Raw genomic sequence first — 5,316 nt, 5'->3', positions numbered from 1 at the left:
TGCTCTGCACCAACGTTTTGCCAGTTTGGTTTTAAAGCCAGAGGGTTTCCTCTCTGCAGCTCCACTGGACTGGGGGTGATGGGCACACGGACACATAGGTTCTCTTTTGCCGGCACTGCTTGCCCAGTGAAATGGGTGCCCTTGTTGCTGCCTAGCGGTAGGGGAAGACTAAAGCCAGGCAGGAGTTCTCTCTGCAATTTGTTTTTGCCGCGGCTGTTTCATCTGCATGTTTAGAGGGACAGGCCTCCATCCGGAGAGCCTACCTGAAATGACAAAGTTGTATGCACAATGACAGCATGGAGGTATCTGAATAAAGGAAATCTGCACCTTTACAAATGCTCCCCACGGTTCCGGTGTGTGGCTATACTTGCCTCCTCCTTCTGTCTTCCATCATTTTGTTGAAGAGTTGTCCTAACCATAGGAAGACGTAAGGATTTGAAGGGTACTGTGCTAGCAAGCTTTGGTCGTTGACACCTTTGTTGCTGACAAAGGAAGGCCCCTTCTCGATTCTTCAAGCTACAGAAGTATCTGAGGAACTAAAAGCGTGTCAGAACTATACAGATCCTCAATTTATGGGGACTGTTTCAGAAGACAAAAATGCTGTTTGAAGTTGCTTAACTTTCCCAGTTCAGCTGCATCTTCAGGCACACCACCATTTTAATGGCTTAGGCGTCAGGTCATTGACTTCCTTAAAGCCTTCCGTAGCTCTCATTGCATTCCAAAATCCTGTTGAGAATGGACAGGTGCCAGAGAAAGAGGTGCACAAGCAAAATGTTGAGCAAAACCATGAAAAAGGGGGAGCAAAGGTATCCTGCCATGCAGTCGTGCCCCCCTGTGCTGGTGTGGGCCACTGGCTGGCTACCCGAGCAAGGGCAGGTCTCCCTGTTCTTCTCCTCGCTGCTCGAAGCTCCCAAAGCTGCTTTGCGTGCTGTTTGCAAGGAGCTGTAAATCAGTGCAGCCAGGCCCATGGCAGGGTGTTGCCTGCCTCCTGGGGCTGCTGTAGTACAGTCAGTGGGAAGTGACCAAGTGAAGCGTCGCTTGAAAGTGGGCTGGGACAGAGGAGGGGCTGTGTGTTTAAGCTGTGGGAGGAGAGTTTCCCTACCTGTCCATTACCATCTTCTGAGGACTACCTCCGAGGGAGAAATCCCTGGGCACGTGTCAGGAGTCCGAACAAGCCCGCTTCCTTCAGCCTTCAGTACCTAGTCTCAGGCAGCGCTGACCGAGCAGGTAGTTTAGCTCATATTCAGTACAAACTGGAACTTCTAAAGCCCGGCATCTCTGGCTCTGCAGCGGAGGGCTGCTCTGAATGCCGTCTCAGCTCTTTCCCTGCACTGAACCTCTTCAGTGCCCAAGACGGCACCCAAGCTGTCACCTGGCCCGTTTCTGTGCCCGCATTGTTGCCATTCTGAAGGGCAGGATCCCTTAAGCATCCCTAGAAGGGTTCTGGCTCCTTCGGGGAGGAAAAAGTTAACACACCACAGACCCCCCGAATCATATCTCTGCTTGGATCACAGACATACGTGAGCATCTTTGGAGATGAAGATCTCTTGTGCTGCTGGCAATGGGACTGGCTGAGCCTGGCTTGCCGTGCCCAGACACCTCGTGTTTATAAGCAGGATGGGTTGCGTTTCTCTAGGGAGATTTGCTTTTCCACTGGCTACATTATTTACAGAGCCCTGCCATGCTTGGTTCAACGACTTGTCTCTGTCAGGCCGACATCTCTGTAAGATGAGCCTACTCCTTTGCAGCTGTGCATTTCCCTTTCCTACATGATACGTCACAAATCTGGAAATCCAGGTTGTAGACAGCTTAGAATCACAGCACGATAGACTCATTTAGGTTGGGAAAGACTTGTAAAGCTATTGAGTGCAACTGTAAACCAAACACTGCCATGTCCACCACTAAGCCATGTCCTGCAGTGGCCCATCTCCACCTCTTTTAAACACCTCCAGGGATGGTGCTCAACCACATCCGTGGGCAGCCTGTTGCCATGCTTGAGAACCCTTACAGTGATAAAATTTTCCGGCCTTTTGCTCTGGTGTTTGGGGAACACTATACCACTAGGTGTCACAGAAGGATCTCAACCAGGGACAGAAAGAAGGGGCAAAGAGAGGGAGCAGGGAGAGGAGGGAAGAGAAGAAAAGTGGAGGAAGGACGGGGGGAAGGAAGGGGAGAAGGAAGGAAGGGGAGAGGGAAGCAAGGAAGGAATGAAGTGAGGAAGGGAAGAAGGAATGAAGAGAGGAAGGAGAGAGAGAGGGAGCAAGAAAGGATCGAGCAAGCAAGCAAGCAAGCAAGCAAGCAAGCAAGCAAGCAAGCAAGCAAGCAGGGGACAGAATGTGAGGTCTGGGAGTCTTGAGAGTGGCCAGCCTACTCCCCATGGACAAGAGGTGCTCCCTCTCCTGAGGTGCAGATGGCCTTTGGTGGCTGCTGTCCCCAGCACAGGTCCACAGTGCAATCTGCACATTGCAGCTGTGATTCACACCAGAAGCCACTCTCTCTAATGCGTACTGGCACACTGGTAATGAGGGATTCAATGACACTTGCCCCATTTATGAGAAATGGGGAAATGAGAAGCAATATCTGTCAAAGGGCGGATGGAAGCGGGAAGACCAGTAGCCTGTTTTGGACAGGGAAGGTGAAGCACAGAGGTTGGTAATGCTCTAGGAGGTGCTGTCACCTGTGAAATACTCTGCCTGACATGAAGACGGCTTTTAATGGCACCGGTAGAAACTCAGCATGACGCGGCAGCTGCCAGTGCCATTGCTCATCTTGAGCTGACCTAAGATGGCCAGCAATAAACAAGGACACCAAGTCAGAGCGCAAATGTCACTTGAGTGGCACATGCCAAATCACGTGTTGGAGTAAGGGCAAAGCTCAGAGGTGCTGGCATGCCCACGGGCATCCTGGAGAGCTGGGCTAGGCAGGCTCAGTGGGATTCCATGTTGGCTGCCTGCCAGTTTGGTAGGAATGGTGCAATAAGGTGTTCAGGGGGCGCAACGGCACTCTGCGAGGAAGACCCTGGGAGCAGCAACTGCATCACAGCGATAGGGAACAAACCAGTGTCACAGGACCCATGGGCGGAAAGCAGAGACCGACAGCAAAACTGTCTTTTTCCACTGACCTCCTTGATCAGGAGAGAGCGATCAAGAAGTAGTAAGTAGGATTTGCAAAGCTGTGGATTTTGGTCAGGCAGTAATAGGGGGATTGCGACCCCTGGGTCAATGACTTCTCAAGAATGAAGTGCGGAGACGCCACCTCTGGGTGCAATGAACAACTGCTGCCTAAGACAACTAGTCCTAGAGCCCGCAGGAGAGGAGGCCATACAGCATTTGCTCTGGCGTGGTGCATCACATGCATGCCAGCTGAAGAGGTTTTCTTAGCAGGGCTCTTGTCCAACGAGAGCTAGCGTCCAACTGGATTCAGCTGCATAGCAGGGTGGACAGGCCAGATGAAGGCCACCTTCAGGTGTTCTGGTAGTCCTGCTCAAGAATGGGGGAGAACAGGGAAAGACGTCCTGCTGGGTGCTGTTGGAAGACGTCTAAAGAACAATGCAATCACTGTCGCCCTGTCTCTGGATCTACTGCCTCTGTCCTTATGGATGATCTGAGCTTCTCAGACATCGGCTGGGAATATCATGGAGTGGACACAAAGAGGCCTAGGAAATCCTGAAATGTGTTGAAGATAACTTCTGGGTGCAGTTACTAAGGGAGCTGAGTTGGAAAGGTGCCCTCCTAGAGCTGTTGTTTGCAAGCAGAGAGGGAGTTGTCGGCAAAGTGGTGATTGGTGCTGCCTTGGTCACAGTGACCCCCAAGGAGTTGAGTTTCACACTGTTGGTGAGCGGCCAAGAACTGCCAGCAAAACTTCGACCCTGGATATGCAGAGAGCAGAGCTGGGGTGCTGAAGGAGCGAGCTAGTAAGGTCCCCTGGGCATCTGCTTTTGAAGGTATGGGCATCCAGGGGTGCTGGTTGCTTTTTAAGAGTCACCTCTTACGAGCGCAGGGTCAGGCAATTCCAAAGTGTCAGAAGCCAAGCGAGCCGGGCAGAAGGCCAGCTTCTCTGAGCACAGATCTTCATCTGGGAGTGAGGCAGAAAAAGAAACCGTGGGGACACTGGAAGGAAGGAAAGGAGACATGGGAGGACTAGAGAGATGCTATTTGCCACCGTAGGGAGACAATCCACGTGGCCCAAACTCAATTAGAGTTGAAGCTGGCCAGCACTGTGAAGGACAAGAAAAAGGCCTTTTTAAAAGATGTGAACAGCAAAAGGAGAAAGAGAGATAACATTGGTCTGGATAAGGTCGGTCAGCTCGCTCACAGATTGGGATGCAGACAAAGCCGAGACATGTCATGCCTCTTTTTGCCGCTGCCTTCAACACCGATGGCGGGCCCTGGGAGCCCCACAGCCCAGTGCTGGAAGACCTTGACAGGGAGGGGCGATAATAAGCTCCCATCTGACCCTGAGCTTGCCTGAGACTTGCTGCTGGTGCTGGATGCGCGTAAATCTACAGGGCCCGATGGGATTCAGCCCAGGGTACTGAAAGAGCTGGCCGATGTCATTGTGGGACCTCTCCGCAGTGTTTTTCAACAGTCTTGGGAGTCTGGAGAGGTCCCAGTTGACGGGAAGCTGGCCAATGTTGTCCCAGAATATGAGTCAGCTGTGTGGCCTGGCAACCAAAAGGGCCAGCTGTGTCCTGGGGCGCATCAAGCCCAGCAGAGCTAGCTGGTCAAGGGAGTCCCACTCTCCACTCTCCACTGCACTGGCGCAGCCCCACCTCGAGCACCGTGTGCTGTTCTGGATGCCTCAGGATAAGAAGGACATCAAATGATTAGAATGTGCCCAGAGAAGGGTGCCCAAGATGGTGAAAGGCCTAGAGGGCAAGACTTAGGAGGAGCAGCTGAGGTCACTTGGTCTGTTCAGCGTGGGGAAGAGAAGGCTGAGGGCTGACCTCATTGCAGCCTACAAGTTCCTCTAGGGGGGCAGCGGAGGGGAGGTGCTGATCTGCTCCCTCTGGGGACCAGAGGTAGGACTCGAGGAAAAGGAATGAAGCTGCCTCAGGGGAAGTTCACTTGGGACGTCAGGAAAAAGCTTGTCACTGAGGGCATGGTCGGACACTGGAGCAGGCTCCCCAGGGAAGTGGTCACGGCACCAGCCTGTCAGAGTTCAAGGAGTGTCTGGACCATGCTCTTAGTCACACGGTTTAGCTTTAGGTAGTCCTGCAAGGAGCAGGGAATGGGACGCAATGATCGTTATGAGTCCCTTCCAGCCTGAGATTTTCTATGATTCTGTGATCAGGCACAGTCAACACGGGTTTACAAG

This window comes from Falco biarmicus, chromosome Z (assembly GCF_023638135.1).
Source record: "Falco biarmicus isolate bFalBia1 chromosome Z, bFalBia1.pri, whole genome shotgun sequence".
NCBI classification, from domain to species: Eukaryota; Metazoa; Chordata; class Aves; order Falconiformes; family Falconidae; genus Falco; species Falco biarmicus.
This window is presented reverse-complemented; position numbering follows the sequence as displayed.